This window comes from Rutidosis leptorrhynchoides, chromosome 1 (genome assembly GCF_046630445.1).
Source record: "Rutidosis leptorrhynchoides isolate AG116_Rl617_1_P2 chromosome 1, CSIRO_AGI_Rlap_v1, whole genome shotgun sequence".
Taxonomy (NCBI): Eukaryota; Viridiplantae; Streptophyta; class Magnoliopsida; order Asterales; family Asteraceae; genus Rutidosis; species Rutidosis leptorrhynchoides.
The window spans coordinates 557,905,038-557,917,086 of NC_092333.1; the positions used below are offsets into that span (position 1 = coordinate 557,905,038).

A 12,049-nucleotide genomic window follows, 5' to 3' on the forward strand; every position below is an offset into this window, starting at 1 on the left:
GGTCTTGGCGGTTGATAATTATTCTGATAATTATTTCCAGGCCTTTGGTTTATGTATGAAATATTCTCTCTTTGTTCCATTGTTAATTCAATACTGAGACAATCTTTTGTCAAATGTGGTCCTCCACACTGCTCACAACTAATTCGTATTGAGTGAATATCTTTAGTCATCTTTTCCATTCGTCTCTCCACAGCATCTATCTTTGCGGAAATGGAATCTAAGTCATGGCTAGAATCGGCTCTAGTTGCTTTAGATGATCTAACGATATCTTTTTCTTGGTGCCACTCATGTGAGTGGGAAGCAGTGTTATCAATAATTTTGTAAGCATCAGTTTCGGTTTTCTTCATAATAGAACCACCAGCTGCTATATCTATGTCTTTCCTTGTAGTGATGTCGCATCCTTGGTAGAATATTTGTACTATTTGACAGGTATCTAAACCATGTTGCGGACATCCTCTTAATAACTTTCCAAATCTTGTCCACGCCTCATATAGAGTTTCATTTGGCTTCTGTGTAAAAGTAACAATTTCTGCTTGAAGTCTTACGGCTTTAGATGCAGGAAAGAATTGTTTAAGAAATTTTTCAACTAAAACGTCCCATGTATCAATCGCCCCTTTAGGTAACGATTCCAACCAATCTTTGGCTTCTCCCTTTAAAGTCCAGGGAAATAACATGAGATATATCTGTTCATCCTCCACTTCTCAGATTTTAAATAGTGTGCAGATCCTATTAAAGGTACGTAAATGTTCATTTGGATCTTCCTTTGGCGCACCACTAAATTGGCATTGATTAGTCACCATGTGTAGAATTTGTCCTTTGATTTCATAATCTGGCGCATTAATGTCTGGATGAGTAATTGCGTGACCTTGGCCAGTGCGTTTAGCTCTCATTCGGTCTTCCATACTTAAAGGTTCCAGATTCTCCATAATTGAATTTGTTGAATCGGAATCACTAGAGGATTCTGATTTAATGGTTCGTTCCTCAACAATCTCTGTTTGAATGATTGGTGGTTCTGGAGGAAAATTTAGTGGTTCAGGATCTATGAATCGTTCCTGAATATTCTCCGGATTCTCAATTGTGAGGTCGGGTTCAAAAAATGGATTATCGGAAATTTGAACTGGAGTACTTGGTCGACTGGATGACGATTCTAAAGAAAAATCAACGGCAGTAATATTTGCTAAATGTCTTGATCTAGTTACAGGTGGTGAACGTACAAAAGGTGGTGAACGACTTGCTCGGTGCATTCACTGAATATCCTATTAGTTTTTAAAAGGAAAGAAAAATTATAATAAGTTATCCAATCAATAGACTTTTCTGATTTTGCCCACGTTTCGAATAGCCAAAAGATGCAGCAGAGGGGCAGGATTCGTTTGGTCTCAATATAATTGAGGACTGTTTGGCTCCAATAACCCGGTCCACGTACAAATTCAACTATTACTACGAACCAGAAAATTTTGATGTCTATCAATTTAACCACTTAAAATAAATTTTCATAATTTTAAGAAATTTAGATAAGAAGTAGAATAAAAATCTATGTCCTAAAAACTAGAATAGCGAGAAATAAGAAAGAAAAAGAGTTCGTCTGAAAAAGATCGAAAAAGAAAAATAAGAAAGAAAGATAAAAGGCGACGGAAAAATAAAAGAAACTTATAAAACGTAAAAACACTTGACTAACCTAACCTTATTACTATAACTAACTTAAAATTATAATCGCAAATTGAGATTACTAATTGGAATGATAATTGATACATAGGTAAAAGGTGTCTAAAAATATTAAAGCTTACAGGAAAAACTATATCCCAAATGGAAATAACTTAAAAAGAAACTAAAACTTAAAAAGGCGTCGCAAAATTCTAAAGTACCTAAATCTTAGTCTAAAGAAAAACACTTAAGGGATTTTACGGCAAAGCCTAAAAATCTAGAAGTAAAAATAACTATGGAAAAAACTAAGTTTAAAACTAAATATGAGCTAAAAATACAAATATTACGCTAAAACGATTAAAAAGGGACAAAATATAAAAATATACAAAAAGTTGTAAAAAGTACAATTTTTATAAAAATATTATTTTTATATTATTTATTTATTAAAACTATTAATTTTATATATAATAAAACTAATTAAAATTTAAAATACAATTTAATTTAAAAAACTTAAACTAATTATAATAATTAAACTAATTAGGGTTTAATAATAATAATAATAATAAAATCCTTAATTAATGTGAAATTAGGGTTCTGTCACGTGTGTTAGAGTGTCTCCGTGAGTCGCGGTATTCCAAGCAGCAAACTCCGCGAGTCGCGGGGTTCCGAAATTCAACTTTGGTACAGTTTTGAAATTTGACTTTTTTTTTTCGGTTTTTGATTTTAAGTTTTAAATAAAAACAAAATATTTAAATAAAACTTATATTTTTATAAAATAAAAATAAAGAAACTTTATAAAACTTAAATATTTAACAAAATCTTAAAAATACTTATATTTTTGTTTTTCTTTTTATATTTTTGAATAATTAAAAACGTATTTTTAAAAAAACGAATTTTAATAAAAGTAAACTAAAAATCTTTTTTTTTTTATATTAGCGTTGCGCTTCCGGCTTTTAAGCTAGATTGTTCCCCGGCAGCGGCGCCAAAAATAACTTGATGTGTGCAGCGGGGTGTACGAAATACTATTAAATTTTACAAGAAAATACTATTAAATACGATACAATTTTACACAAGATATTTATTTATTTATAGAATGGATATACTTAAACTTTGCTACAACACTTATAGGCAGTGTACCTAATCGTACAGTAGTGTAGTTTTTAGTAAGTCCGGTTCGTTCCACAGGGAAAATCTTTAAACAAAGCTTAACGCTATATTAGTTTACTTTTATAAAAATACAAATATATATATAAGTAATATTATTATTATAAAGGGGGGTTTTTACCGTTTAATGACCGGTTTGTCGATTTTAAAACTTTAGTCGCAGTTAAAACCAAATGTAAAATAATAAATAAATACAAGACTTAATTTAAAGCGTAAAGTAAATAACGATAATGAAATTGCGATTAATAAAAATGCGATAAAATAAACTTGCGATAATTAAAAAGTACGATAATTAAAAGTGCAATTAAATACAATAACAATAAAAATGCGATAATTAGAAGTGCAATTAAATATAAAATAAAGGAAATTAAATATGAAATAAAAGAATTATGCTTATTTAAACTTCCGTAATCATGATGTTTGACGTGTTGATTTTAGTTTTATGCACATGGGTTAACTGTCCTTTGTCCTGGATTATTTAATATGTCCGTCTGGTTTTTGTCCATAACAGTCCATCAGTCATAAATATAAAGTGCGAGTGTCCTCGTCAAATTATCCTTATACCCGAAGTTAAATATTTCAACTAATTGGGGACTTAAACTGTAACAAGATTTTAATACTTTGTTTAATAATTACACCAGGATGTCGACTGAGTGTAACCCAAGGTTTTAATATTTTGTTATCAATTATACCAAGTGTCCTTGTACATAATTTCACCCCTGTTTTAATTATTCTAGTGGCTATTAATCCATTCCCGTGTCCGGTTAAATGAACGATTGTTCGTACATATAAATACCCCGCCCATCGTGTTCGATCGAGTGTATATGGTAATTTATAGGGACGCCCAATTGTAAATCTTTATATTAACATTAACAAACTATCATTTAGTTAAACAAATATAAAGCCCATTAATAGCTCATAGTCTAATTTCCACAAGTGTCATTCTTTTGTCCAAACCCCAATTATGGTACAAAGCCCAATTACCCAATTTTAGTAATTAGCCCAACATCATGATTACTTCGGATTAAATAAGCATAATAATAACTTAGCTACGAGACATTAAATTAAAAAGGTTGAACATAACTTACAATGATTAAAAATAGCGTAGCGTTATACGGACAGAATTTCGACTTACACCCTTACAACATTCGCTAACATACCCTTATTATTAGAATTATAATTATAATTATAATTAAAATTAAAATATAAATTATAAATATAAATATTACGATATAGATAGAGAGATGGATGGATATATGAGTAAAAAAATGATCAGAATTCGGTTGGCTTTATAGGGAATTTCAGAATTTGGGGCTCCGCTACTCGCGGCCCTTTTTGCCTTCAAACTCCGCGAGTCGCGGAGTTTGTAAATACAGCTCACTCCATTTTGGAGTCTTTCTTGCCGACGGTTTATTTTATTTATATAATATATAAATAATTATAAGAATTATTTAAATATTATATTATATTTATGTGCATAGTTGACTTGTAATTTTTAGTCCATTGCGTCGAGCGTTGAGAGTTGACTCTGGTCCCGGTTCCGGATTTTCGAACGTCCTTGCGTACAATTTAATATCTTGTACTTTGCATTTTGAATCTTGTACTCTTGTAATTTCGAGACGTTTTTTATCAATAATTGGAACCTCTTTGATTGTCTTTTGTACTTTAGAGCTTTTTGGTCGTTTGCGTCTTCAATTCGTCGAATCTGTCTTTTGTCTTCACCTTTTATTATTTAAACGAATATCACTTGTAAATAGAACAATTGCAACTAAAAGCTTGTCTTTCTTGAGGAATAATGCTATGAAATATATGTTAGTTTTTAGCATTATCATACATCCTCGTTCAGTTTCATCAATAATTCTACTCGTATGCACCCGTATTCGTACTCGTACAATACACAGCTTTTAGATGTATGTACTATTGGTATATACACTCCAATGATCAGCTCTTAGCAGCCCATGTGAGTCACCTAACACATGTGGGAACCATCATTTGGCAACTAATATGAAATATCTCATAAAATTACAAAAATATGAGTAATCATTCATGACTTACATGAAAACAAAATTGCATATCCTTTATATCTAATCCATACACCAACCACCAAAAACACCTATAAACACTTTCATTCTTCAATTTTCTTCATCTAATTGATCTCTCTCAAGTTCTATCTTCAAGTTCTAAGTGTTCTTCATAAATTCCAAAAGTTCTAGTTTCATAAAATCAAGAATACTTCGAAGATTGCAAGTTTACTTCCAAGTTTTCTAAATCCATTCCAAGTAATCATCCAAGATCAAGAAACCTTTGTTACTTACAGTAGGTTATCTTTCTAATACAAGGTAATAATCATATTCAAACTTTAATTCAATTTCTATAACTATAACAATCTTATTTCGAGTGGAAAACTTACTTGAAATTGTTTTCGTGTCATGATTCTGCTTCAAGAACTTTCAAGCCATCCAAGGATCCTTTGAAGCTATGCTTCAAGAACTTTCAAGCCATCCAAGGATCCTTTGAAGCTAGATCTATTTTTCTCATTTACAGTCGGTTTATCCAAGGAACTTGAGGTAGTAATGATGTTCATAACATCATTCGATTCATACATATAAAGCTATCTTATTCGAAGGTTTAAACTTGTAATCACTAGAACATAGTTTAGTTAATTCTAAACTTGTTCGCAAATAAAAGTTAATCCTTCTAACTTGATTTTTAAAATCAACTAAACACATGTTCTATATCTATATGATATGCTAACTTAATGATTTAAAACCTGGAAACACGAAAAACACCGTAAAACCGGATTTACGCCGTCGTAGTAACACCGCGGGCTGTTTTGGGTTAGTTAATTAAAAACTATGATAAAATTTGATTTAAAAGTTGTTATTCTGGGAAAAAGATTTTTATTATGAACATGAAACTATATCCAAAAATTATGGTTAAACTCAAAGTGGAAGTATGTTTTCTAAAATGGTCATCTAGACGTCGTTCTTTCGACTGAAATGACTACCTTTACAAAAACGACTTGTAACTTATTTTTTCGACTATAAACCTATATTTTTTCTGTTTAGATTCATAAAATAGAGTTCAATATGAAACCATAGCAATTTGATTCACTCAAAACGGATTTAAAATGAAGAAGTTATGGGTAACAAATCTATTCCAACCATAACTTAATCAACTTGTATTGTATATTATGTAATCTTGAGATACCATAGACACGTATACAATGTTTCGACCTATCATGTCGACACATCTATATATATTTCGGAACAACCATAGACACTCTATATGTGAATGTTGGAGTTAGCTATACAGGGTTGAGGTTGATTCCAAAATATATATAGTTTGAGTTGTGATCAATACTGAGATACGTATACACTGGGTCGTGGATTGATTCAAGATAATATTTATTGATTTATTTATGTACATCTAACTGTGGACAACTAGTTGTAGGTTACTAACGAGGACAGCTGACTTAATAAACTTAAAACATCAAAATATATTAAAAGTGTTGTAAATATATTTTGAACATACTTTGATATATATGTATATATTGTTATAGGTTCGTGAATCAACCAGTGGCCAAGTCTTACTTCCCGACGAAGTAAAAAATCTGTGAAAGTGAGTTATAGTCCCACTTTTAAAATCTAATATTTTTGGGATGAGAATACATGCAGGTTTTATAAATGATTTACAAAATAGACACAAGTACGTGAAACTACATTCTATGGTTGAATTATCGAAATCGAATATGCCCCTTTTTATTAAGTCTGGTAATCTAAGAATTAGGGAACAGACACCCTAATTGACGCGAATCCTAAAGATAGATCTATTTTGCCCAACAAGCCCCATCCAAAGTACCGGATGCTTTAGTACTTCGAAATTTATATCATATCCGAAGGGTGTCCCAGAATGATGGGGATATTCTTATATATGCATCTTGTTAATGTCGGTTACCAGGTGTTCACCATATGAATGATTTTTATCTCTATGTATGGGATGTGTATTGAAATATGAAATCTTGTGGTCTGTTGTTACGATTTGATATATATAGGTTAAACCTATAACTCACCAATATTTTTGTTGACGTTTAAAGCAAGTTTATTCTCAGGTGAATACTAAGAGCTTCCGCTGTTGCATACTAAAATAAGGACAAGATTTGGAGTCCATGTTTGTATGATATTGTGTAAAAACTGCATTCAAGAAACTGATTTCGATGTAACATATTTGTATTGCAAACCATTATGTAATGGTCGTGTATAAACAGGATATTTTAGATTATCATTATTTGATAATCTACGTAAAGCTTTTTAAACCTTTATTTATGAAATAAAGGTTATGGTTTGTTTTAAAAATGAATGCAGTCTTTGAAAAACGTCTCATATAGAGGTCAAAACCTCGCAACGAAATCAATTAATATGGAACGTTTTTAATCAATAAGAACGGGACATTTCACCCGGAACATAAGTCAATCTTTGAATAAACAGATGAGCCTTGTAGTTGATCAAATAAGTCGTCGATTCTCGGTAGTGGGTAGCGGTTCTTGATGGTGAGTTTGTTCAACTCTCGGTAGTCGATACACAACCTGAATGTACCATCTTTCTTCTTGACAAACAAAACAGGAGCTCCCCACGGTGATGTGCTTGGTCGAATGAAACCACGTTCTAAAAGTTCTTGTAATTGACTTTGCAGTTCTTTCATCTCGCTGGGTGCGAGTCTGTAAGGAGCACGAGCTATTGGTGCAGCTCCTGGTACAAGATCTATTTGAAATTCAACGGATCGATGTGGGGGTAATCCCGGTAATTCTTTCGGAAATACATCGGGAAATTCTTTTGCGACGGGAACATCATTGATGCTCTTTTCTTCAGTTTGTACTTTCTCGACGTGTGCTAGAACAGCATAGCAACCTTTTCTTATTAGTTTTTGTGCCTTCAAATTACTAATAAGATGTAGCTTCGTGTTGCCCTTTTCTCCGTACACCATTAAGGGTTTTCCTTTTTCTCGTATAATGCGAATTGCATTTTTGTAACAAACGATCTCTGCTTTCACTTCTTTCAACCAGTCCATACCGATTATCACATCAAAACTCCCTAACTCTACTGGTATCAAGTCAATCTTAAATGTTTCGCTAACCAGTTTAATTTCTCGATTCCGACATATATTATCTGCTGAAATTAATTTACCATTTGCTAATTCGAGTAAAAATTTACTATCCAAAGGCGTCAATGGGCAACTTAATTTAGCACAAAAATCTCTACTCATATAGCTTCTATCCGCACCCGAATCAAATAAAACGTAAGCAGATTTATTGTCAATAAGAAACGTACCCGTAACAAGCTCCGGGTCTTCCTGTGCCTCTACCGCATTAATATTGAAAACTCTTCTGCGGACTTGTCCATTCGTGTTCTCCTGGTTCGGGCAATTTCTAATAATGTGGCCCGGTTTTCCACATTTATAACAAACTACATTGGCATAACTTGCTCCGACATTACTTGCTCCGCCATTACTCGTTCCGACACCATTTGTTCCTTTCATTCTGTTAACCCCTGGTCCGTAGACCTCACACTTCGCCGCGCTATGACCATTTCTTTTACACTTGTTGCAAAATTTGGTGCAGAATCCCGAGTGATACTTTTCACACCTTTGGCATAGCTACTTCTGATTGTTGTTGTTGTTGCGGTTATTATTATTGTTGGGATGATTGTTGTTGTTGTTGTTGTTGTTGTTGTTGTTGTTGTTGTTGTTGTTGTTGTTGTTGTTGTTGGGCCGTTTGTTGTAGTTGCGATTGATGTTGCGATTGTTGGGATAGTTGTTGCGATTATTGTTGTAATTGCTGTTGTTGTTGTATTGGTGATTCTTATCACCGTTTTCCTCTCACTTTCTTTTGACTTGCTTCACATTGGCCTCTTCAGCAGTCTGTTCTTTAATTCTTTCTTCAATCTGGTTCACTAGTTTGTGAGCCATTCTACATGCCTGTTGTATGGAGGCGGGCTTGTGTGAACTTATATCTTCTTGGATTCTTTCCGGTAATCCTTTCACAAACGCTTCGATCTTCTCTTCCTCATCTTCGAACGCTCCCGGACACAATAAGCACAATTCTGTGAATCGTCTTTCGTACATGGAAATATCAAATCATTGGGTTCGTAACCCTCTAAGTTCTGTCTTGACCTTATTGACCTCGGTTCTGGGACGGTACTTCTCGTTCATCAAGTGCTTGAATGCTGACCACAGTAGTGCGTAAGCATCATCTTGTCCCACTTGCTCTAGATAGGTATTCCACCATGTTAACGCAGAACCTGTGAAGGTATGCGTAGCGTACTTCACTTTGTCCTCTTCAGTACCTTTACTTATGGCAAACACCGATTCGGCCTTCTCGGTCCACCATTTCAATCCGATCGGTCCTTCGGTTCCATCAAATTCCAAAGGTTTGCAGGCAGTGAATTCTTTATAGGTGCATTGATGTCAAAGCAGAGGGGTATAAAATACTATTAAATTTTAGCAGAAAATACTATTTAATACGATACAATTTTACACAAGATATTTATTTATTTATAGAATGGATATACTTAAACCTTGCTACAACACTTATAGGCAGTGTACCTAATCGTACAGTAGTGTAGTTTTTAGTAAGTCCGGTTCGTTCCACAGGGAAATCTTTAAACAAAGCTCAACGCTATATTAGTTTACTTTTATAAAAATACAAATATATATATAAGTAATATTATTATTATAAAGGGGGGTTTTTACCGTTTAATGACCGGTTTGTCGATTTTAAAACTTTAGTCGCAGTTAAAACCTAATGTAAAATATTAAATAAATACAAGACTTAAATTAAAGCGTAAAGTAAATAATGATAATGAAATTGCCAATAATAAAAATGCGATAAAATAAAATTGCGATAATTAAAAAGTACGATAATTAAAAGTGCGATTAAATAACAATAAATAAAAGTGCGATAATTAGAAGTGCAATTAAATATAAAGTAAAGGAAATAAAATATGAAATAAAAGAATTATGCTTATTTAAACTTCCGTAATCATGATGTTTGACGTGTTGATTTTAGTTTTATGCCCATGGGTTAATTGTCCTTTGTCCTGAATTATTCAATATGTCCGTCTGATTTTTGTCCATAACAGTCCATCAGTCATAAATATAAAATGCAAGTGTCCTCGTCAAATTATTATTATACCCGAAGATAAATATTCCAACTAATTGGGGATTCGAATTGTAACAAGGTTTTAATACTTTGTTTAATGAATACACCAGGGTATCGACTGCGTGTAAACCAAGGTTTTACTACTTTGTTAACAATTACACCAATTACCCTTGAATGTAATTTCACCCCTGTTTTAATTATTCTAGTGGCTATTAATCCATTCCCGTGTCCGGTTAAATGAACGATTATTCGTACATATAAATACCCCGCCCATCGTGTCCGATCGAGTGTATATGGTAATTTATAGGGACGCCCAATTGTAAATCTTTATATTAACATTAACAAACTTTCATTTAGTTAAACAAATATAAAGCCCATTAATAGCCTATAGTCTAATTTCCACAAGTGTCGTTCTTTTGTCCAAACCCCAATTATGGTACAAAGCCCAATTACCCAATTTTAGTAATTAGCCCAACATCATGATTACTTCGTTTTAAACAAGCATAATAATAACTTAGCTACGAGACATTAATGTAAAAAGGTTGAACATAACTTATAATGATTAAAAATAGCGTAGCGTTACACGGACAGAATTTCGACTTACACCCTTACAACATTCGCTAACATACCCTTATTATTAGAATTATAATTAAAATTAAAATATAAATTATAAATATAAATATAAATTTTACGTATGAAGAGGAAGAAAAAGATGATGAAATTTGATCAGAATTCGGTTGGCTTTATAGCCAGAGTTGATTTTTGGGGCTCCGCGACTCGCGGCAAAAACCCCTTCAAACTCCGCGAGTCGCGGAGGTAGAAATTACAGCTCACACCCTTGGAGTTTCTCTGCCGACGGTTTTTTATATATAAATATAATATTAATATAATTAATTATATATTATATTATATTTATATACATAGTTAACTTGTAATTTTTAGTCCGTTGCGTCGAGCGTTAAGAGTTGACTCTGGTCCCGGTTCCGGATTTTCGAACGTCCTCGCGTACAATTTTATATTTTGTACTTTGCGTTTTGAATCTTGTACTCTTGTAATTTCGAGACGTTTCTTATCAATAATTGGAACCTCTTTGATTGTCTTTTGTACTTTTGAGCTTTTTGGTCGTTTGCGTCTTCAATTCGTCGAATCTGTCTTTTGTCTTCACCTTTTATTATTTAAACGAATATCACTTGTAAATAGAACAATTGCAACTAAAAGCTTGTCTTTCTTGAGGAATAATGCTATGAAATATATGTTCGTTTTTAGCATTATCAAATATTCCCACACTTGAGCGTTGCTTGTCCTCAAGCAATATTGTCTTGAAATACTAGAATCACTTCTTTATTCTTCACACTTTGTACATCAGTGATTTCTATACGGCGGTATAAACAATGGTAGTAACGATATGGTTTACAGTCCCACATGACTATAAAAATTTAGATCCATTAAGGAAATTGGATCTTTATGAAAACATTTGATCTTTTGAAAATTAAATCTAGGTTTTACCCTAGATAAGTTTTCCGGAATAACCCTTTACCGGTGTTTGCAAAATATTTTTGTGGGTTTGGTGGGTTTCAGATTTGAAAATTTTAGCTCAAAACTTGCGGTTTTGTGTCACCCACTTGCTAACCTTGTATTTGGAAAGCAACACGTCCAGTTTACTTGTTCCGTATATTACCTTTCGGCAAACTACCGTCCGGTTGTAAAGGAAAGCGTTGAACAAGCAACTGTTTAAGACAATGTCCCGTGACATGCTTTTGATTACGGTCTATAACGTGTCGGACGCAATTACTATCCTTGGTAGGAGCAATAGTAAAGCTCACCCTTATAATTTTTCGGTATGGCACAAGGTCCTGTCTTTGACCACTATGCAACCACCGTTCTTACGGTTGACACCCGATTTAGTTCAGGTGACCTAATGAATTCGAGGTGAATTCCTAGGATTTTACGTTCAATGGTAATGAACGCATTGAAAATAGGGTTTTCAGAAAACAAATCGGTTTGTAATTTTGATCAAAATATTTTCTCGTTCAAGCTCGAGTTTAGATATCATTGAATTCCATGAGTTTGTAATTCTCAATCTTTAAG

At 33.0% G+C, this 12,049-nt stretch overlaps 1 non-coding gene across 1 annotated transcript; it reads left to right on the forward strand.

The window, feature by feature from the left end:
* Window positions 1-435: 435 nt before the first annotated feature.
* On the forward strand, window positions 436-542 carry LOC139887418 (small nucleolar RNA R71). The gene has a single exon (XR_011773251.1). It is a non-coding gene; the product is annotated as a small nucleolar RNA R71 (small nucleolar RNA).
* The last annotated feature ends 11,507 nt before the right edge of the window (window positions 543-12,049 follow it).